The sequence below is a fragment of the Balaenoptera ricei genome, chromosome 12 (assembly GCF_028023285.1).
Source record: "Balaenoptera ricei isolate mBalRic1 chromosome 12, mBalRic1.hap2, whole genome shotgun sequence".
Taxonomy (NCBI): domain Eukaryota; kingdom Metazoa; phylum Chordata; class Mammalia; order Artiodactyla; family Balaenopteridae; genus Balaenoptera; species Balaenoptera ricei.
Genome location: NC_082650.1, coordinates 71,973,743 through 71,996,945, shown reverse-complemented (window position 1 = coordinate 71,996,945; position 23,203 = coordinate 71,973,743). Strand labels below are relative to the sequence as shown.

General features: G+C 38.1%; 2 long non-coding RNA genes across 3 annotated transcripts in view; one reads left to right on the top strand and one right to left on the bottom strand.

The window, feature by feature from the left end:
- LOC132376400 (uncharacterized) overlaps positions 1–15,253 on the top strand; it is a 143,401-nt gene extending 128,148 nt beyond the window's left edge. For both annotated transcript variants that reach the window (XR_009506288.1, XR_009506287.1), the window contains exons 8-10: positions 2,291–2,417; positions 9,017–9,103; positions 14,614–15,253. This is a non-coding gene — a long non-coding RNA (uncharacterized LOC132376400). The remainder of the gene's footprint in view (positions 1–2,290; positions 2,418–9,016; positions 9,104–14,613) is intronic.
- LOC132376146 (uncharacterized) overlaps positions 1–22,993 on the bottom strand; it is a 31,028-nt gene extending 8,035 nt beyond the window's left edge. The window contains exons 1-2 of the long non-coding RNA XR_009506223.1: positions 22,833–22,993; positions 21,563–22,033 (exon numbers count right to left, since the gene is read on the bottom strand). This is a non-coding gene — a long non-coding RNA (uncharacterized LOC132376146). The remainder of the gene's footprint in view (positions 1–21,562; positions 22,034–22,832) is intronic.
- Positions 22,994–23,203: the final 210 nt, after the last annotated feature.

Here is a 23,203-nt window from a genome sequence, read left to right as displayed (position 1 = left end):
GATGAATTTGTGTTGTGTTGGAGTAGATTGAATGAGTATAAAATATTCTTTGGTGGAGGAGCATGCAGAGTCAGAGTGTGGGTAGACTGTTAGAAAAGTTGCAGCCAAAGTAAGAGCGGTCATGAAGATGTAATAAGAATAAGGGAGTGAAAGGGACGAAGGCATTGAAGGTTTTACTTGGACACTGATATAATAAAGTTTAAGATTTCAGAGTGGGGTGAGCTCTAGGCAATGATTATATTAAAAAAAAAATCTTGGGAATGAGCTGCTAAAAGAGAGTGGAAGAGGTCAGTGAATTTTGAAGATAAGTTATTGAATTGATCAACCACACAGAGTCATTGTGATAAAAGGACAATTTGGGCTAGGGGCAGCAGAAGACTAAGAATCAGGTGCTAATGTCATCTAAGGAGATGCAGATAATATTAATGGTTAGGGGTGAGGTAGAGGCGGGCCCAGGTTACTGTGTGTGCCTAACCTGACCAAAGATGAGGGCTGGAGGGGAGGTCCTGGAAGTCCAAGGTAATGTAATAGTGATCAGCCAGGTGCAGACAGGGTGATGGGCTTTCAGGATGAAAACAAACAACAGCAACAAAAAGGCAGGCACAAATACATTCAGAGACTGGACTCTCATGTACCTGAGAGCAGCCTTGAGTTGCTACAGTGAGCAGGTGGAAAATGCAGGTGGAGAGCTGGAAAACGGTAAGGTTTTACAGGGCCTTATAGGCTAAGCCAAGATTTTAGTTTTTCACCTGAGATCATGGGGGACCATTGCCTGGTTCAAGCAGGAAGGTGACATGGTCAGGTCTGAGTTATAAAAAGCTCTTCTGGGGACCATGTGGAGGATGTATTGTTAGGAGTCAGGTTATGGAGACCAGTTTAGGAACAAATTGTACAAATTCATATAGAGTCTAGAAAAAAACAGGAGTGGTGGAGCTGGGAAGAGGCAACAGCTTTAGCAGCCAAAATGTAATTGACTTGGTTATGTGGAGAGAGAGGTCGAGACAGAAGCCAAGCTTCCTCTTATGTCTGTCATTATCAACTCTGTATACTTAGGTAAGAAATCTTACTCAGAGAACAGACAGACATGGAACTTACACTTGAGTACCAAACTAGAACGTAGAAGGGCTCAAGGGTAAGATGGGATGAAGTGAGAGAGTGGCATGGACATATATACACTACCAAACGTAAAATAGATAGCTAGTGGGAAGCAGCCACATAGCACAGAGAGATCAGCTTGGTGCTTTGTGACCACCTAGAGGGGTGGGATAGGGAGGGTGGGAGGGAGATGCAAGAGGGAGGAGATATGGGGATGTATGTATATGTATAGCTGATTCACTTTGTTATAAAGCAGAAACTAACACACCATTGTAAAGCAATTATACTCCAATAAAGATGTTAAAAAAAAAAAAAGAAAAATATGGAGAGAAGGGAGGAAAAGGAAGAGGAGATGAAGAAGTCCTTGTTCTCAAGAAACACATGCTGTATATAACTGTCTGGATTTGATGCCCTATATTCTGATATATATAGTAAAATGTGACATTATTTTTAAAAGTCTCTGTCTTTCAGATATTCTTCAAATTTCATAAATCAGTTTAAAGTAAGTGCTTAGATAATCTTTGGCTGACAAATTTCAGTGATTAATTTATCCCTGCCATTATCACTTGCATTGCTGTTGTTTACTATGAAGTTAGTCAAATGGAAATATAATCATAAACAATAGGAAAACCAGAATAAAATGTTTTATAGAGTTTGTTTTTAAGGGCTTAACTTACACTGAGGAAACCAAAAAGCTGAGTGTGATCTATTGGTATTGTTAATAATCCTGATTCTGTCGCTACTTGAGGAAATAAAACATAGAGTATCTGATTGATTTCATGAAAGATTAAGCACAACCCAAGTGTTGACCAGGACATTGATCAGGCTTGAAGGGAATTTATTCAACTGTGTAAAATAATAAAGGAGATAGGAAATATGTAAAATTAATGATTTTTTATGTAGGCTTCCTTAGAAATACAGAAATCTATTACTGAAAAAATATGACTGCGACTTGCAAATTCTTTACAGGAGGAAAGCAATTTGAAACAGAGTCCTTCTTTTAGGACTGCAGATATTCCGACTCAGAAATAAAACTGAAACTTTAGCAAAATATTATTTGTTTGAGGAAATTTTCTCCCTTCTTCACTAGAGCCCTTTCCACACATTAAAACTATGAAGGATCATTTCTAATAATCTGGGAAATTTACATAGTATTCGTACATCTTTTTTAAAGTATGGATTCATGGTACTTTAGATGCCTCGTGAAGTGATGGGTTCCTGTATTGGAGATGTTCCTACAAAGGCCAGAGCTCCAGGTAGCACAAGCATCATATGGGAGACTCACAAGCTGGGCTGCAAATTAGGGCAGAAGGATCTTCAAGGTAATTTTTATCATTAAAAAACTTACTTATTATTTCATACTTTCTAATTTCTCAGTATTTTTTGATCCAGCATGTACCTCATAATATTTTTGAAAACGGAAAGCAATCAGACTTGGCAACTATAACATGGATGAAGCTACCAAACACTGTTTAGTGAAAGAAGCCAGACAAAAAGGAATGAATACTGTATGATTCCATTTATATGAAGCCCAAACTGGGCAAAACTAATCTAAACTGTTAGCAATTGGAAAGTGGTTGCTTGAGGTGGAAATTTACTGGAATGGGCCACATGGGAATGTTTTATAGGGTACTGGGAATGTTCTATAACTTGTTTTGGGTGGTGGTTACACAGGTGGATACAATTGTCCAATTGTCTTCAAACTGGAAACAAATTCCCTAAATGTTATTGTACGTAAATTATGCCTAATTCTAAAAAATAAGTGGTCAGAGACTCACCTTTGGGTGAGAGACACACACAGACTGAAAGTAAGGAGATGGAAAAAGATATTTCATGCAAATGGAAATGACGAGAAAGTGAGGGTAGCAATACTCATATCAGAAAAAGTAGACTTTAAAACAGAAGCCGTAAAGAAAGACAAAGAAGAGCATTATATAATGATAAAGGGATCAATAGAAGAAGAGGATATTACACTCATTGACATATACACACCCAATATTGGAGCACCTAAATATATCAAGCAAATACTAACAGACATAAAAGGAGAAATTGATAATAATACAATAATAGTAGGAGACTTTAACACCCCACTGACATCAGTGGAGAGACCATCCAGATAGAAGAATCAGTAAGGCAACAGAGGTCCTAAATAACACAGTAAACCAGTTTGACTAAATTGATATCTACAGGACACTACATCCAAAAAAAACCCAGAACACACATTCTTTTCAAGGGACATGGAACATTCTCTAGGTTAGACCACATACTAGGTCACAAATCAAGCCTCAACAAATTTAAGAGGATAGAAATTATTTCATGCATCTCTTCTGACCATAACAGTATGAAACTAGAAATCAACTACAAAAAGAAAAATGGGGGAAAAGAGAACATATGGAGACTAAACAACATGCTACTAAAAAAAACCAATGGGTCACTGATGCAATCAAAGAAGAAATCAAAAAATACCTTGAGACAACTTCACAGATGTCTATGGGAGGCAGCAAAAGCAGTTCTAAGAGAGAAGTTCATAGCGATACAGGCCTTCCTCAAGAAATAAGAAAAATTTGAAATAAACAACCTAACCTACCACCTAAAAGAATTAGAAAAAGAAGAACAAACAAAGCCCAAAATCAGCAGAAGATGGAAACACAAAAGACCCCGAATAGCCAAAGCAACCTTGAGAACGAAAAATGGAGCTGGGGGAATCAGGCTCCCTGACTTCAGACTATATTACAAAGCTACAGTAATCAAGACAGTTTGGTACTGGCACAAAAACAGAAATACAGATCAATGGAACAGGATAGAAAGCCCAGAGATAAACCCACGCACATATGGTCACCTTATCTTTGATAAAGGAGGCAAGCATATACAGTGGAGAAAAGACAGCCTCTTCAATAAGTGGTGCTGGGAAAATTGGACAGATACATGTAAAAGTATGAAATTAGAACACTCCCTGACACCATGCACAAAAATAAACTCAAAATGGATTAAAGACCTAAGTGTAAGGCCAGACACTATCAAACTCTTAGAGGAAAACATAGGCAGAACACTCTATGACATAAATCACAGCAAGATCCTTTTTGACCCAGCTCCTAGAGAAATGGAAATAAGAACACAAATAAACAAATGGGACCCAATGAAACTTAAAAGCTTTTGCACAGCAAAGGAAACCATAAACAAGACCAAAAGACAACCATCAGAATGGGAGAAAATATTTGCAAATGAAGCAACTGACAAAGGATTAATCTCCAAGATTTACAAGCAGCTCATGCAGCTCAATAACGAAAAAACAAACAACCCAATCCAAAAATGGGCAGAAGACCTAAATAGACATTTCTCCAAAGAAGATAATACAGATTGCCAACAGACACATGAAAGAATGCTCAACATCATTAATCATTAGAGAAATGCAAATCAAAACTACAATGAGATATCATCTCACACCGGTCAGAATGGCCATCATCAAAAAATCTAGAAACAATAAATGCTGGGGAGGGTGTGGAGAAAAGGGAACCCTCTTGCACTGTTGGTGGGAATGTAAATTGATACAGCCACTATGGAAAACAGTATGGAGGTTCCTTAAAAAACTACAAATAGAACTACCATACGACCCAGCAATCCCACTACTGGGCATATACCCTGAGAAAACCATAGTTCAAAAAGAGTCATGTACCAAAATGTTCATTGTAGCTCTATTTACAATAGCCAGGACATGGAAGCAACCTAAATGTCCATCGACAGATGAATGGATAAAGAAGATGTGGCACATATATACAATGGAATATTACTCAGCCATAAAAAGAAATGAAATGGAGGTATTTGTAATGAGGTGGATGGAGTTAGAGTCTGTCATACAGAGTGAAGTAAGTCAGAAAGAGAAAAACAAATACAGTATGCTAACACATATATATGGAATCTAAGGGAAAAAAAAAAAAAAAAGGCCATGAAGAACCTAGTGGCAAGACGGGAATAAAGACACAGACCTACTAGAGAATGGACTTGAGGATATGGGGAGGGGGAGGGGTGAGATGTGACAGGGTGAGAGAGTGTCATGGACATATATACACTACCAAATGTAAAATAGATAGCTAGTGGGAAGCAGCCGCATAGCACAGGGAGAACAGCTCGGTGCTTTGTGACCACCTAGAGGGGTGGGATGGGGAGGATGGGAGGGAGGGAGATGCAAGAGGGAAGAGATATGGGAACATATGTATATGTATAACTGATTCACTTTGTTATAAAGCAGAAACCAACACACCATTGTAAAGCAATTATACTTCAATAAAGATGTTTAAAAAAAAAATCAGCAGAAGGAAGGCAATAATAAAGGTAAGAAAGAAAATAATTTAATAGAGATAAAAAACAATAGAAAAGATCAATAAAGTCAAGACCTGTTTTTTTGAAACGATAAACAAAATTGGCAGACCTCCAGCCAGGCTCACCAAGAAGAAAAGAGAGAGGACCCAAATAAACAAACTAAGAAATCAAAGAGGAGAAATAATAACCAATACCATATAAATACAAAAAATTATAAGAGAATATTATGAACAGTTATATGACAACAGATTGGACAACCTGGAAGAAATGGACAAGTTTCTAGAAACATACAGACTGCCAAGACTGAGTCAAAAAGAAACAGATAATTTGAACAAACTGATCAATAGGCAGGAAATAGAATATGTAATTTAAAAAACTCTCTGCAAACAGAAGTCCAGGACCAGATGGCTTCACTGGGGAATTCTATCAAACATATAAAGAAGAAATTATACCTTGCTTCTCAAACTACTCCAAAAATTTGAAGAGGAGAGACCACTCCAAAATTCATTCTATGAGGTCACCATCACCCTGATACCAAAAGTAGACAAAGACACTACAAAAAAAGAAAATTACAAGCCTATATCTTTGGTGAATATAGATGCAGAAGTCCTCAACAAAATATTAGCAAACTGAATCCAACAATATATAAAAAGGATCATACACCATGATCAAGTTGGATTTATTCCAGGGTCACAATGATGATTCAACATATGCAAATCAATGTGACATACCACATTAACGAAAGGAAAGACAAAAACCACATTATCATCTCAATAGATGCAGAAAAAGCATTTGACAAAATTCAACACCCATTCATGATAAAAAAAACTCCCACCAAAGTGGGTATAGAGGGAATATATCTCAACATAATAAAAGCTATGTACAACAAACCCACAGCCAACATAATACTCAACAGTGAAAAGCTTCCTGCTAAATTCAGGAACAAGACAAGGATGCCCACTCTCACCACTCCTAATCATTGGAAGTCTTAGCCACAGCAATCAGACAATAAAAAGAAATAAAAGGTATCCAAATTGGAAGGTAAGTGGTAAAACTCTCACTATTTGCAGATGACATGATACTCTATAAAGAGAACCCTAAAGTCTCCACACAAACACTATTAGAACTAATAAATGAATTCAATAAAGTTGCAGGATACAGGATTAATGTATGGAAATCTGTTGCTTTTCTTTAATAACGAACTATCAGAAAGGGAAATTAAGAGAGCAATCCTGAGAAAAAAAGAAGAAAGCTGGAGGTATAACCCTCCCAGACCTCAGACTATACACAAAGCTACAGTAATCAAAACAGCATGGCATTGGCACAAAAACAGACATATAGATAAGGGGAACAGAATAGAGAGCTCAGAAATGAACCTATGCACCTATGGTCAATTAATCTACAGCAAGAGAGGTAAGACTATACAATGGAGAAAACACAGTCTCTTCAAGAAATGGTGTTGGGAAAGCTGGGCAACTACATGTAAAAAAAAAAAAAAAAATGAAATTAGAACCTTTCGTCACACCATGTACAAAATAAACTCAAAATGGATTAAAGACCTAAATGTAGGACATGACACCATGAAACTCCTAGATGAGAACATAGGCAAAATGTTCTTGGACATAAATCATAGCAATATTATCTTAGATCAGTCTCCCAAGACAAAAGAAATAAAAGCAAAAATAAACAAATGAGACAATCAAACTTAAAAGCTTTTGCATAGCAAAGGAAGCCACCAATAAAACAAAAAGACATTATACAGAATGGGAGAAAATATTTGAAAAAAATACAAATAACAAGGGGGTAATATCCAAAATATAAAAACAGCTCATACAACTCAATGTCAAAAAAACAAGCAACCCAATCATAAAATGGGCAGAAAACCTAAATGACATTTCTCCAAAGAAGACATACAGATGGCCAACAGGCACATGAAAAGATGCTCAACACTGCTAATATTAGAGAAATGCAAATCAAAACCACAATGAGGTATCACCTCATACCTGTCAGAATGGCTGTCTACAAAAATTCTACAAATAATAAATGCTGGAGAGGGTGTGGAGAAAAGGGAACCCTTGTACACTGCCACTGAGAATGAAAACTGGTACAGCTGCTATGGAAAACAGTACGGAGGTTTCTTAAAAAACTAAAAATGGAGCTACAATATGATCCAGCAATTCCACTCCAGGATATATATCTGGAAAAAAATGAAAACTCTTAATTTGAAAAGATACATGCACCCCAATGTTCATAGCAGCACTATTTATAATATCAAAGACACGGAGGCAACCCAAGTGCCCATGAACAGATGAATGGATATAGAAGACGTGGTATATGTATATACAATGGAATATTACTCAGCCAGAAAAAAGAATGAAATTTGCCATTTGCAGCAACATGGATGAACCCAGAGAACATTATGCTTAGTGAAATAATTCAGACAGAGAAAGACAAATACTATGTGATATCACTTATAATTATACAAATGAATGTATATAAAAAATAGAAACAGACTCACAGACATAGAAAACAAACTTACGGTTGCCAAGGTGGAAAGGGAGAGTGGGAGGGACAAATTAGGAGTATGGAATTAACAGATACAAACTATTATACATAAAATAGATAAGCAATAAGGATTTACTGTATAGCACAGGAAATTATACTCAGTATCTTATAATAACCTATAATGGAATATAATATACAAAAAAAAAAAAAGCTGAATCACTATGCTGTACAGCTGAAACTAACACAATATTGTAAATCAACTATACTTCAAATTAAAAAAAATATGCTCATAAAAAATCATCAATCTTAAAACATCTTTAAAATATTTTATCTCAGGTTAACATACAGCATAGGATCAAAGCAGGTTAGACATAACACATAAATGCCTATTTTCTAAAATTCTAAAGTTATTTGCTAAAATTATTTTTTTTCTTATATACAAGTTTTATATCCAAAATCCAGGAACATATAACTGCTGACTACCCATTGATATAAATACAAAAAAATTAGGAAAGGGTTTATTTTTTGGTATCTAGCCTTTATATCAGCTTGCGTACTCAGGAGATATTTTTTATGCTGTGAGAATCATCTATTTTTACTTTGAAGGAATCTCTCTTGTCAATTTGCAAATCCTAAGCGTGCACATAAGCAAAATACTGGTTCCTCCCTGATAGGCCCAGTGTCAATCCAGGGCAGAGAGTTTCTTTGTTACTGGTATTTTTGTAACAAGAAAAGAGTAACAGCCAAAGAGAAATAGGCATTGAGGTAATGGGACAGAGTTTTTCAGGTGCTTCCTAATCCAGAATGTATTCTAATTCCATCCAGAATCAAAGAGGTACAGGAAACTCTTCCTGGCACAGTGCGGATGAAAGATCATTTCACAGAGCACAGGGGAGAGGGTGATGGGATGCTTGTAACGCCTGCACTGGATCCATTGCCTGTACTCAGTGATAGCAACTGGCCACCAAAATAGAAATGACAAAACTGCCGAGCAGAACCCTGTGTATTTGTGGTAGAAGGCCTATTCTTTAAACCCTGAACATGAAGAAATTGCAGTCCAAGAGACTTTCTGTATAATCAGAAACAATTCTGCCACCAGATGGAGCACAGAATGGACCAGAGTGGGATACACAGGTGCACAGCACATATAGAAGACCCAAAGGTGGGACAATCGAAGAATGCAAAGGTATAAATTAGGGCAGACAGGAAATTAGCTTCTAACTAAGAACTTTACCCTAGGTTTTCATAGAACAGTTGGTCATTAACACCAGACTAACACCATAGTTTACACCTGAAGACTATTTGTTACTATACATAATTTATTCCATAGGTGGAACATCATTCTCTTGCTTAATTATTTTCTTATCCTTGTAATATGCCTTGAACTAATATAACCACTATAGCAACAATCAGGAAGATGACCTGCTTTGATAGTAATTTGCGTTTACTATTTTGGAGCCCCAAGTCAGAATCCCTTAAATTAGAATATAGGACAAAACCAGACCATGTGAGGCTCTATTAATAGCAGTATGTTTGTTCAATATGTTTTTGACTTTCTGAGCAGAGGCATAAGGATACTGAAAGCTAAGTTCCTAAACATTTCCACCAGCAGATTTTTGACCATTTTTATATTCTTACCTTTGTCAATAAAGTAAACGTACTTCATAAATGCATGATTGTCATTTTCCTCACTAACACCTAATGTTGTTTTGCTAAATATGCATCTATAAATGACTGTTTATATTAGCCCTTAAGTATATGTAAAGACTCATACAGGACTACCTGTCTTTCCAAGTAGAGGCTAACAGTCTTGAATTAAATCAGGACAGTGTAAACAGGATGGCATATAAAGTGTGAGCCAATATACGGAGGACAAAATATGTATGAAGGATAACTGATTAATAAAACATGGCTGGCCTTGATTTCGTTTATAAGAAACTTAAGACATTTATCAACATCTGTCTGAACACAGCTCCAGTCTCTTGGACTCTTTTGTGGATAAGCTGATTAATAAAAGATGATGCCTCAGGAAGGAAGCTTAGATCTTTGTAAGCAATGACAAAGGAAAAGGCAGGGCTGAATCTACATATGAAAGGAAATTGTGAAAGTAAACTAGTTTGCCACTAAGTGCCTGGCTGCCACTCCCCTATAACATTCCATTTCCCTCATATTGTCTCAAGTCTGGGGAAATGGGAAGGAATTTCAAAAATTAAGTGTGGGATTAATTTACAAGACAGATTATAGGTTTTTTTGTGCTTTTTTTTTTTTTTTTTTTTTTTAACTCTGAAATATAATCTGGTTCCCTTGTGGCTTCCCCCTCTTGGTGTTCTTAACTTTGCAGCTTTCCATGTTTGTTTTTCATTTGTATCCTTGATCTTTTAGGCTTTCCTTTCCTCTTGGCTAGAATAAAGCACCAGGACTGAACAAGTGCCTCCCTTTACCAGCTGGCAGACTGTTGCCCAATAAATGTTGCCCTTAGGAAACCATCAGTGCCCTGTGTTCCATCTTCCAGTCAGCCATTCCTCGAATCATCTCCCGTCCAGCACATGTAATTCACATCTGGTCACTTTGGGATTTCTTCATTCAACATCCATGACCCCGGACTTGGAGGTCAAACAGAATAGTAAATGCAGTAATGCCTGGAAATAAACATCTCTGCCAAAACATCGCATTATCTCCTAAATGTCCAGGGAAAATCACTGCATAACACAAAAGAGGAAGGGGTCTAAAATTTTAGAAGAAGGTACTGTGGGTTACAGAGGGAATTAGAATCACCACATTTTTTAATGCTCTCTATGAAAATAAATGCCTTCCTCAATACTTAAGCACAAAAAGTAAAGTTACATGATCAGCACATTTCATTAATAATGGTCAAATAATAAACTTGAGAAAATTATAAACTCTTTTGATCTCATGTCGTTATAGGACATCAAAGCACTGGTTGCTCTGACAGTAGACTTCAGTGTCTGCAACTCAGTTTTATGGCTGTGTCTAGAGTCTAGGTTGGATATTCAGAGTCCAAACAGATAATCTGAAGAGGAAAAGTGGAGGAGATGGGGGTTAATGCTGAGGGTGGGTCCACTGAAGACTTGGTGGTCATACATCACCTGGGCCATTTATATTCATCTACCTAACTGGATAGTCCCACAATTACAACTCTTCTTTGTGCTGTATAAAATTACTTGTGTCAAATTAACTGTATATCAGTAAAAACAGAAGCAAAGGACTGGAAGAACACAAAGAAAAATATTCTGATCTACTGTTAGCAACAGAGGTCTGAGAACATTTTGATGTTCTGCTGATCAGGTTGTAGGACTTATCCCCCAACACCAAAGACTATGATTTATATATACAACTTTCATTTATATATAAATTTAAAAGACATGAAGAAGAAGCAGCCAAAAATCTCACCAGGGGGATTATAGAAATCACTGTTGCAAAACTGATTTATAAATCAATCTAAGGAGTCAAACAACCCCAGAGCAAGAGGGGGGCCGGAAGCCTGGCTGCCAGTGTCCGCTGTGGGGAGTTTTTGCTATTTTTGATATCCTTATTCCCTAGTTAACTGCAAGTTGTCCAAGAATTCTTTTTCTAAGACTGTTTCTGTAATCTAAAACAGTCCTTCACACAAATCAGTAACTTGCCATGCCAATCCTGAGAACATGATAAATATTAAACAATTAAAACTAAATAAATGATTTGTTTAGCCATTTGAGTGTGTGTGTATATGCATGTGTATGCACTTGTATATGTGTATACAGTCCATATGTATATATGTGCATGTATATATACTCATATATTTGAGAGAGAAACTACAATGATAGTTCATATGTATGTTACCTGAAATTAACAGTGTTCTGTGAAAGTTGTGAAGGAGCCTGTATACTCTTGCTTTTTCTTTTGCAGGGGTGTGTGTGTGTTCTTGTTTGAGCAGTTGCTGACAGGAGCTGGGGAACTGAGACTGATAAAGCTGCAGGAGGGCTGTGCAGGCATAACCTTTACTTCAAGCAGGAAAACCACCATAAAAAAAAAGAATTGGGCCGGGCTGGGCAAAGCTGGAAGCAGGACTGTCCGGGAATGTCAGACATGTGGTATTATTTAAGGCTGAATCCCCCAGGGCTGGGAATGGTACTGCTGTTGGGATAGTGTGCTCTGCAGCGATCGCCCTGGTGGGGAATGGGGTCGGAGCTGAGACCGCACTCTTGTGGGTGAGAGGTCAGATTTCCCCCGAAGGGAGGGGTGTTTGCGCTCCCAGGCGTCGTGGGAAGAGTCGGATCCTGGGTCAGGAAATAGGGACTCAGAAAAGTCTTAAACAGCGTATTCCTTGCAGACCGAGATGGGTCCCCTCTGTGTCTGTCAGTGTTGTTCGTGCTGGATCAGAAACAATAGTGAACATTCTGTGATTCTGACGGATGCTCAATTCCAGGGCTCCTGCCCACAAACTGCGCACGGCGAACACCTAATTCACTTGCTGCTTTGCTTATTCCCGAAGGTCTGTGAGGGGTCCTGCAGCATGTCTGGCTTCCTCAAGGTATCTAGGGGGTAGTGGGTGGACAAGCATTAACTTGGGAATGACTTGGGTTCAAGTTCTCCAGAAACCACTTATTTGCATTTCTTCACCAAACCACTACTGTGCCCTCCATCTATTCACTGGTAAAAGGGAAAAAAACAATACTTGTCTTCTCTATTTTCCAAGGATCTGGTGAGGATGAAATAAAAGAAAGAATGTGAAAGTGATCCATAAACCATGAAGCATTATTTATTCCCATACACTCCTGCCTCAGGCCGTTTGCACTAGCGGTTGCTCTGCCTGGAATCCTCTTATATCCTAATGGTTGTACCCTTACTTTCTTCAAGTGTCTGCCAACTGTCACTTCATCAGAGAGCACTTCTCTGGCTGCTTTGTATAAAATAGTGATCTTCCTGACTCCACTGCTTTTGACACTTGTCCTAACCCTGCTTTATTTTTCTCCAGAGCCCTTGCCACCATCTGACATATATATTTTGTATATTCTTCAATTGACTCCATAAAGAGGAGGATTTGGGGCTGTTTATTCACTGCTATCTCCCTAGGGTCTAGAACAGTGCCTGACACATAGTAAGCACTTAATATTGTTGAATGAATGAATGAAATGATTCATTGTAAGATATTATTAGAGTTGCCCAAGTCTCCACAATATAAATATACCCCAAAGTTACAGAGGAATCATTTCCCATCACTCTTGTCCAAATGCTGCTGCATTGTACAAACTACTGAGAGGCCTGGGATGAAACTCAGAATTGTCTCCAAGCTCTTAGATGTTTTCCCTGGCCTGGCTCATTTTGAAGTATGACTGTGAAAGCCTCAAATTTATGTGTGGCTTTTTCCTCTGTTCTTCAAGCCATTAGACCTCAAGAACAAAAATTGCATCGGCAAATGACTACACAAGGCTCCCTATGAACAGAGGTCTCCTGCAGGTCTAATAAAAAGATAACAGAAACTCTATAGATTTCTCATATGTAGAATAGGGATTATCGTACCTCTTCCCAGTGTTGTCTTGATGATAGTCTATGATCTTGTAAGTTGTCTGGTAGAAGAGGCACAACAGGGAGAATTCTTGGAAAATAATAATTCCCTTTCCTTTCTGCTTCAGCTTAATTTCTGCTCTCCCATTGAATTTCTATACTGAGCAAAATCAGTGAGTTCTCTCCCCAGGCTCTGACTCTTCTGATGATTTGAAAGCTCCTATGTTTCTTTAGATGAGCTTAGTCATTATCATTAGTGTATTCTTCATTTCAATTAAAAAAATAAACAATTGTTTTTAAAAAAAGGAAAAAAGATAACAGAAGCAAAGCGTATTCAATTTCTCTTTTCCTGGTGTGTTTCCTTTAGACTTGTTGCCTGAGTTTCTCTGTCTTTCTCCGGATTTCTCTGAGAATCCTGTCTGCTCTGGATGGCTTTTCTAATACAATGCAGTGTTTGCAGAGTGTATTTATTCTTCAGCACAACATTCTGAGCCTTCTTAAACTTGGTTTTCTAGAGAGTTGAAAGGCATTGGCCTCCTGCTCTGATGCTTGTCACCTCTCCGATCCTGTCAGCCTCCCCTCCACCCACACGGGTCTCCTGGAACATACCAAGCCCGATCCCATCTCGGGGCCTTTGTTGTGGAACTCTCTCCCTGCAGACATATGCTTAGCTCACTCACTTCTTTCAATTGTTTGCTCAAATTCCACCTGCACAATGGGGCCAATGTTGACCACCTTACTTAACTTTGCAAACACCCCCCTCCTCTTGCCTCACAGCCACTTCCCCAGTACCAGCCTTCCTCATCCTCCTAAACCCTTTTTTCCATCTTCTCTTTTTTTTTCCATAGCATTTATTATCTTCTAATTCATTATATAATTTACTTTTTATTTGCATGTATTGTTTGTTGTCTGACTCCCTCCTTCTAGAACATTAGCTCCATGAGAGTAGAGATTGCTTTTGTTTTTTGTTTTTTGTTTTTCTCATTTCTGTACTCCAAGGATCAAGGGCAGGACTAGGCCCAGGGAAAACAGTCAATAAATAGTGTTGAAGAAACGAATTGACATTAAAGATGAGTGAGGTGATTTGCATATTGCTGGCTTTCCTTGTCCTGACTAGTAATTGTAGGCTTTCTGAAATCCTAATTCTTTGTAAAATGTATGGCATCTAATTTGCTTCTCTTCCCTTCATAGAAACATGATGCTACTGAACAATACTTCAATTCCAGGAGCATGAACTGGAAACCTCCTAGGAATCAGGCAGTCCTACATAGTCCCTGACTTTAAGAACACAGACAGAAATGTAAGCAAATAAATTATAATTCAGTATCATAAGAACAATAGTGGAAGCATACTCAAAATAAAGAGACAGCCCAGGGGGAAGAGATCTGGAATCTTCACGTGGGATGGGAGAAGGTTATCAAGGAAGCCTTCCCAGAAGAGGTGCTGTTAGAGCTGAACAGGGGTTTCTCAAGATGGATCAGACTTGGAAATAGACAAGCAAAGTAAGGAAGGTCATTCCAGGCAGAGGGAACAGCATGAATGAAGCCATCAAGCAGTGTGGTACCTATGGGGATCTATAAGTTCAGTATTGCTGTTCCACAAAATGCAAGATAATTGGTTCCTTTTGGGAAAATAACAATAACGATAGCCTATACACAGGGTGCTTTCCACGTGCCAGGCAGCGTTCTAAGTCTTTATACGTTAGCACGTTCAATCTTCCCAGCAATCCTGGAACATAGGCACTATTATTGTTCCTATTTTGTAGATGGAAAAACTGAGGCACAGAGAGATTACTATATAAGATGATAATACTGCGCAGGTTCTAAGGAAATAGGATATATTTTTTCTTTTTATTAAATCATTTTTTGTTTTCTTTTTTTTTGAATTTTTGCATTTTATATATTTTTTTATACAGCAGGTTCTTATTAGTTATCCATTTTATACATATTAGTATATATATGTCAATCCCAATCTCCCCATTTTTTATTTTCTTAAAGCAACTATTTTAAAAAGTCTGGTCTAGCTGTCCAGGACTGATATACTCAGAGGAGAGCAAGAAAGAGTAATTGGTGATTAAAGGAAGAGAGAGTTTTTTTTTTTTAAATCTTTGAAAATAGTGTCATTTAAAGTAAAACAATTGTGGTAGTGATGTTGTCTTAGTTCCTTAAGGATTTTTAGTGCACATAAATAGAAAGGATAAATATTTCTTATGTGACTAGTAAGCAAAAAAGAGTATGAAAAGTGGAAATAAGTATGTATGCTTTTTAATACTTTACAGAAAGTTATATTAAAACTTTATAAAGGCCCACTGGATATTTATTTTCCCTCCTCCAGTAACAGTCTTAAATAAATATAATTACTTTTGGACAATAAAGTGCTTCAACGTCGTATACTGAAAACCAATAAAAAATACCAGTCACTTGGAGGAGGTCCTGTTTGGAGGCTGACCTGGCCCTTACACAGCAGAGTCAGAAGGTGAAAGGTTAAAAGTGCATACTTGATCTTAGACTGAACATAAAGTGTAAACTCCGGGTTTGTTTTTTTTTTTTAAGCCAAAAGTAGCTTTATTTCCTTCTCTCTTTTTTTTTTTTAAAGTTAATTAGCCACTAATGTGGACAGTCTCAAGGATCCAAGTCAATTAGGACACTTCGTATGTAACTTTTCCAAGCTGAAGCCGCATGCCCTTTGCATTTATAGCTGATGTACTCTGGATAAAATCTCTTTGCAAGGAACAATAAAAGGCTGAATGATGGAGACCATGAGCTTAAGGTTGATGTCATAAAAGAAGTTCTCAATATTTTGGCACTTCCCTTCTGATGTGAAGTGTGTTATTCTCATTTGGCAGGCGATGGCCAAGTGGAATAAGAGAAGCGTGTGCTAAGCCACTGCGGCTCTAAAGTGACAGCAAAAGGCATTTGCTGCATTTCCCATTTGGATTCTGCAGCCCCTTTGATTCACACCTATTTTTTTCAGATTAGATCTCTGCCATTTTATTTATATATGTCACTACCACATTCAATTCACACATTATAACCTGCCACACAATGTAGCTTTTCTTATCCTTATAGATACAAATGACAGTATTTGACCGTCTTATCTTTAGAATTATTTAGTATCTACCAACAATCAGGATCATTTCTTTTCTTACACTTTATTGAAGTATGATTGACATGAAAAGTTGTACAAATGAACTTATTTACAAAACAGAAATAGAGGCATAGATGTACAAAACAAACTTATGGTTACCAAGGGGGAAGCGGGGGGGTAGGGATGAATTGGGAGATTGGGATTGACATATATACACTACTGTATATAAAATAGATAACTAATAAGAACCTACTGTATAGCAGGGTGAACTCTACTCAGTACTCTGTAATGACCTATATGGGAAAAGAATCTAAAAAAGAGTAGGTATATGTTTATGTATAACTGATTCACTTAGCTGTGAATCAGTTGTGTGTTAACAAAATCAGCTGTTTGTTGTATTAGCAGAAACTAACACAACACTGTAAATCAACTATACTCCAATAAAAGTTAATTTTAAAAGTAAATAAAGGACTTCCCTGGTGGTGCAGTGGTTGAGAATCTGCCTGCCAATGCAGAGGACACGGGTTCGAGCCCTGGTCTGGGAAGATCCCACATGCCGCGGAGCAACTAGGCCCATGAGCCACAACTACTGAGCCTGCGCGTCTGGAGCCTGTGCTCTGCAACAAGAGAGGCTGCGATAGTGAGAGGCCCGCGCACCGCGATTAAGAGTGGCCCCCACTTGCCGCAACTGGAGAAGGCACTCGCACAGAAACGAAGACCCAACACAGCCATAAATAAATAAAATAAATAAATAAAATTAAAAAAAAAATGTGGCTACCAGAAAATTTTTTTTAAAAAGTAAAATAACCTATGTGGGGCTTCCCTGGTGGCGCAGTGGTTGAGAATCTGCCTGCCAATGCAGGGGACACGGGTTCGAGCCCTGGTCCGGGAAGATCCCACGTGCCGCGGAGCAACTAGGCCCGTGAGCCACAACTACTGAGCCTGCGCGTCTGGAGCCTGTGCTCCGCAACAAGAGAGGCCACGATAGTGAGAGGCCCGCGCACCGCGATGAAGAGTGGCCCCCACTTGCCGCAACTGGAGAAAGCCCTAGCACAGAAACGAAGACCCAACATAACAATCAATCAATCAATCAATCAATCAATCTTTAAAAAAAAAAAAAATAACCTATGTGGTGTTCTAACTCTCCAAAAAAAAAAAAAAAGAAAAAGAAAAGTTATACATACTTAATGTGCACAACCTAATGAGTTTGGAAATAAGTATACACCCATGAAACCATCACCACAATCTATGCTATACACGTCACCTCCAAAAGTTTACTCCTGTCCTCTTTATTAATTATTATTATTATTTAGTGATAAGACAATTAACATAAGATCTACTCTCTTAGCAAATTTTAAAGTATACAATATGGTATTGTTAACTATACACTCGATGCTGTACAGTAGATCTCTAGGACCTTATTCATCTTGTATAACTGAAACTTGCTGCTTTTTGACTAATACCTCCCCTCTCCGCTCTCCCAACCCCTGGTAACCACAGGATCTTTTCGTAATGAGCGCTTGCTGCTCTATTTTTACTACTACCAACATTTCCATTTAAAGGGGGAGACAAGCTTCTCTTATAGCACAGAGTACTACATTTCTAAGTTTAATTTATATTTACGAATATAGATTTACATATACATGTGTATTTTGAGAGCTATTTCAGAGGAAGAGTTGACAAGTATTAATGAATAATTGGACATGGGAGGTGAGCGAAAGGGAGAATTCGAGAACAGTCCTGAGGTTTCTGGCTTGAGCAAATCTGTGAATGGTGATGCCTTTCAAAGCCCAAATGGAACAGGGCCCATTTGAATACACTGGGCTTGAGGTGTCTGTGGGATGTCCAGGTGGAGAGGGCCAGTGGGTGGTTGGATGTTTGGCTTTGAAGCTCAGGATGGGTTTGGGGTGAAGATAAGGCACAGGGGTCGTCAGCATCAAGGAGGCAATGGAAGCCAAAGATGTAGGTAAGCTCATCAATCAGAACAAGTAGCAATTGAAGAGGAGACAACATCCCAAGGAAGCCCAATGTTTGAGGAGCTCTAGTGGAAGAGAAGTCACAGATGGACTGAGAAGGAGCATCCAGAGGGGACACGAGGACAATAAGGAGTACGGGGCCCTAGAAGCAAAAGAAAGCCCACATTTCAAGGAGCCAAGGGGGCTCAACAGCCACGGGGTCACAAAAGATCATAACTGCAAAGTCACCTCTGGAGTTAGCAGTGATGACATAAGCGACCTTGATAGGATCACTTGCAGTTGATAAGTTGGGGATCATCCCATTATAATAATAGAAACAATCATCTTAAATTGATGACATGGATCTTTAGAAATTTGCAAAGAACATTTACACGCCTCATTTCATGCTCATAATACTCTTGTTAGTTAGATGTGACTGCTTCCATTACATAAATGAGGAGAGAATTAGAAAGTCAAGTAATTATATAATAATAAAATAATAATAATAAAAATGGTCTTTCTAAAACATTTACTATGTGCAAAACATTGTGCTAAACATTTACTTTGCAAAAAAAAGATTGCAATGTAGATTTTATTAACTCAATTTAAGGAAGGTCCAGAGAAATGAGGTAACTTTTCCAGGCTCACACAGCTAGGAAATGGCAGAATGGGGCTTTGAACTCAGATCTGTGGGGTGCTGAAGTCCAAATTCTTTCCACTATTAAAGACTGCCTCACCAGCTGTTCAGGTTTTCAGGCAAATATCACTTTAAAAATTTGTCTTGAAAATCAATATGTATTCTTGAAAACGTTGACAGAAATCCAATTTTGCAAACTGAATTATTTCCCTTCTTGTTTATGTTATAATTTAAAAGATGTGTCTTCCATGGGAGGAAAATTCACTTTAAACATAGTATTTGGCTGCACAGAAATCATACATTGAAGGTAAAATGTTAACCTCTGTAATAAAGTATTAACCACAGAATTCTATAATGCAATACTATACTGAAGACAGTGCTGGATTCCATAAATAGAGAGGAGCCCCTTGAGGTAAGGAAGGAAAGAATGCTGCCCTGTTGGAGAAACTTCTGAGGGAAAATTTGCTTCCAAGATGGTGGCTCAGACAAACCTTCTATATCTTTTTCTTCCACTTGACAAATATCTGACATTTTTTGTTTTAGTAGTGAAACTGCAAGTGCCTAGCATTCAGTTTCTACCACATTAATGATAAAACATGAACTATATTTTAGATTTTAGAAACAAATATATATATTGTATATATATGATTTTTTTCTTCTAATAAACTAATCAGTTGGTGAGAAATTAAAGCTAAGTTTGGACCTATGTTGTGTGTGTATGTGATTCATTCCATAATTCTTCAACTTTTCTGTATGTTTTTTAAATTTTCCTAATAAAATGTTATTTTAAAAAAAATTAAAAGGAGGAAAAGGAAAAACACCAAAGCACCAGGAATGTAATAAGCTCTAGATCCAAGAAAGAAAGTTTACTCTATGAATATAGCTGAATTGTCTCCCCAAAGTACTCAACTGTTTTCATTTCAACTATTAATATTGAGTTATTTTATGAGAAAGTTTAGATCCAGATAGAACTAAAATAGAGCTGATTTCTGTCCACTAATTTGTCTCCATAACAAAGTTACCAAAGCTTTCACATTTCTCTCGTTTTATTTCCATTTCCAGGAAATCATGAAAAGTATGGCACTGGTTCATAGAAGTTTTAGAATATAAATTGAATTTATAGTTAGTAAATGAGTTATGATATAAGCTAATTATAAAGCAAACTGACTTTATAATTTTATTTTTAATCAGGAAGTAAGGTAATCTTATGACCTAAAGTTTGGAGAAAAGAGAAAAAAAATAAAATCCTCCTCCTTAAATACAATGGTTATAATTTTTATATATATTTTTCTGGTCTTTTATTTCGTAAAGATGCTTTTAAATAGTTGCAAACGTACAGGTTTAGACCCTGCTTTTTTCACTTAGTGTTATATATTAAGTGTTTTTCTATGTCAACATATTTAACATATTAAAGGTTGCATAACCCTTTACTATTATAAACAGTGCTGTGATGAATCTTCAACTGTATGGCTTGTTTTACATTTTGGATTAGATTGCTGGAAGTGGAATTACTGGGTCAAAGAGCAAGAAATTTTAATAGCTCTGTGTATTAATAAATTGCTTTCCAAAAGTGTTGTACTAATTTATATTGTAAATGTAATGTAGAAAGTCATCTTTGCCAGCATTGAGTATTATAACTTCTCAAAGTTTGCAAATGATTGTCCCTTATTGTTTGCATTTGTATTTCTATAAAATATTTTAAAACAGGCTCCTTCTGCCTACCATGTGAGTTGACAAGCAGGAAGTATGACAGTCAGTGGATTTCATGATCCTTCTGGTTATAATTAAGTGTTTCCCTATTGCCTACCACAGCAAATTCAAATTCCGACCTCTTGTCTTCAAAGTCCTGGACCAATCCTCCACCTCCTCTCCTGTCTTGACAGCTCCCTCCCAATGTGTCTCAAAGTTCGCTGAGAAGGATCACCTGGGCTCCTTGGTAAACACACACATGAAGGCTCTGAGCCCCACTGGATGCCCCTGAGTTTGGACCTCTGGGGTGGGGAACCCGTATATTACCCTCTGCATTTGTTTCTTCATGAATCTCCTCGGCTTCCTTTCTTTTATAGACTTTTATGCCAGGAATAGTCAGATTAAATTCAAAACTCATTTAGGAGACTATTTTCCCTAGGAAGTCTGCATAGATTAGGCAAGAAACGAATTCAATATTAGTACTAAAGTGATGAAATATAGCTAAAAGTGAATGATGATGGTCTTTGCCATCTGCAAACATACTTCGTTCTTAACTATGAAAGAAGTAGAGCTATTCCAGTGGGGGACCCAGGTGGCTATATGCTCCTGATCTAAGCAGATTGACTCACCCCCTAGAGTGAGAAACAGAAAAGTCCATGTGAAGAGAGGGTTAGATATGCTGGAGACCATTGGGGAGGGTGGGGTGGGGTGGAGTGTGAGGGTCAGCCTTTGAGAAAGTCAAGGCAGCTTGAATGGGAAAGTAGGGACTTACCAGGTCTAGGAGGGTCCCCAATTCTTCAGATCATGGTAGGGAAATATTTTCTTCATTTCTGTTGTTATGACTATTTCAGTCTCAGGCTGATGAAGCCAACAAAAAGACGTGCCATGTAGCATAATAATTATAATATTCACGATGTCACAGATAATATTTTTAAGTACGCATAGTGTGCCTGGCATGGTGCTAAGTTCCTTTCGTCAGGTATGATTTCATTTTAACCCTCGTGCCACCACCTCGCGCACGAGGTAGGCACTGATATGATCCTTCCCGTGTTACAGAATAATAAATGATCCTGAAGTCACCTCACAAACATCCAAATATCTTGGACCTTTGTTGGCTGTTTTCTTATATAGGATTGTAAATTCCCCAAGGTTGTCAACCATGTCTTCCATGTCTTCAAGTACTCACAGGAGGCAGGGCTGGAGATAGAACCCAATCAGGTAGCTGCTCAACATATGAATTGAACTATAATGAAAGAAAAAGAATGATTAAAAGATCTCTTGGAATTTTCTATTAAAAGATTTTTCTTAACAAATTACAAAATGGGTTTCTTCAAAAACCACCATAATCATTTGGGCCTTCCTTCTGCCACCTCCTCCCACCCCTTGCCCAGCAAACCCTTGGAAGTTCCTTTTCCTTTTGGGTCCAGGTTAAAACCGAGCAATTCAAATTATCAACCACTAGGCTTTTATTTTTCCAGACAATTGGCAAAGGCCTCAGAGTCAGTAAACAATATTGTTTCTATTCCCTTGAAGTAAGCACATATTTTAAAATGCAAACTTGGATGCATTTTACGTAGGTCAAATCTTGGTCAAAATGATTGAATGGCTTGATTCCCACCTCTCATGTTGATGAGTGGAGGCCCATCATTGAGCTAAAACATCACACATGCTCAGGTCTTAGAAGGCCCCCAGGAGGCCCAAGTCGGTGTCGGCACAACACATTTTTTTCAGCTTGAATTACGTGTTTGGGCTTAGATTCGTATTTCCTATTAAAGCTACTGGAGGAGAGCAAATGAGTAAGAACTCTGACAAACCCACTTCACCCCAGCTGGGTGCTGGCAGCCCTTCTCCAGCTCCCATAGACAAAGCATGGCTCTCTCCACCTCCCACCCGCCAAGGCAGAACAGCGCTCTGTGCCTGCTGTTCAAAGCCTCCATTTCGCAGGTCCAAAATCAGGCTATGGAATAAAACTAGGAAGGTTTTCATGGCTCTGCTATGTATGTCAGAAACTCGGGTAAAAGACTAAGACAGCCCACACTTACATCCATTCCTAAAGGCTTGAAGGCATCACCGACTCGAAAGGCAGCCAGGGAGACCCTGTCCAGGGTTTGATGCTGATCCTCTTCCTCCTCACTGGACCAGGATGCCAAATGAAGGCTTAAAACACAAAGGAGCCTGGGTTTCCTTCCGTGGACCACAAAAAAGACCTGTGCCTTAAAAGAAAATGTAAGCGAAGCAAGAGGAAGTTTTAGCCCAGCAAGATGACGTAAAGGCTCCTTTTTCCAGCTCCCAGGAAACCCTGTAAAGGTATGAGAGAGGCTCCCTCCTATGCATTTCTTAAAAGTTGCTGTTCTCCCAGATTATCCCTCTTAGAGCTTGAAACTGAAATGTCTTCCCCCGATGATGACATGAC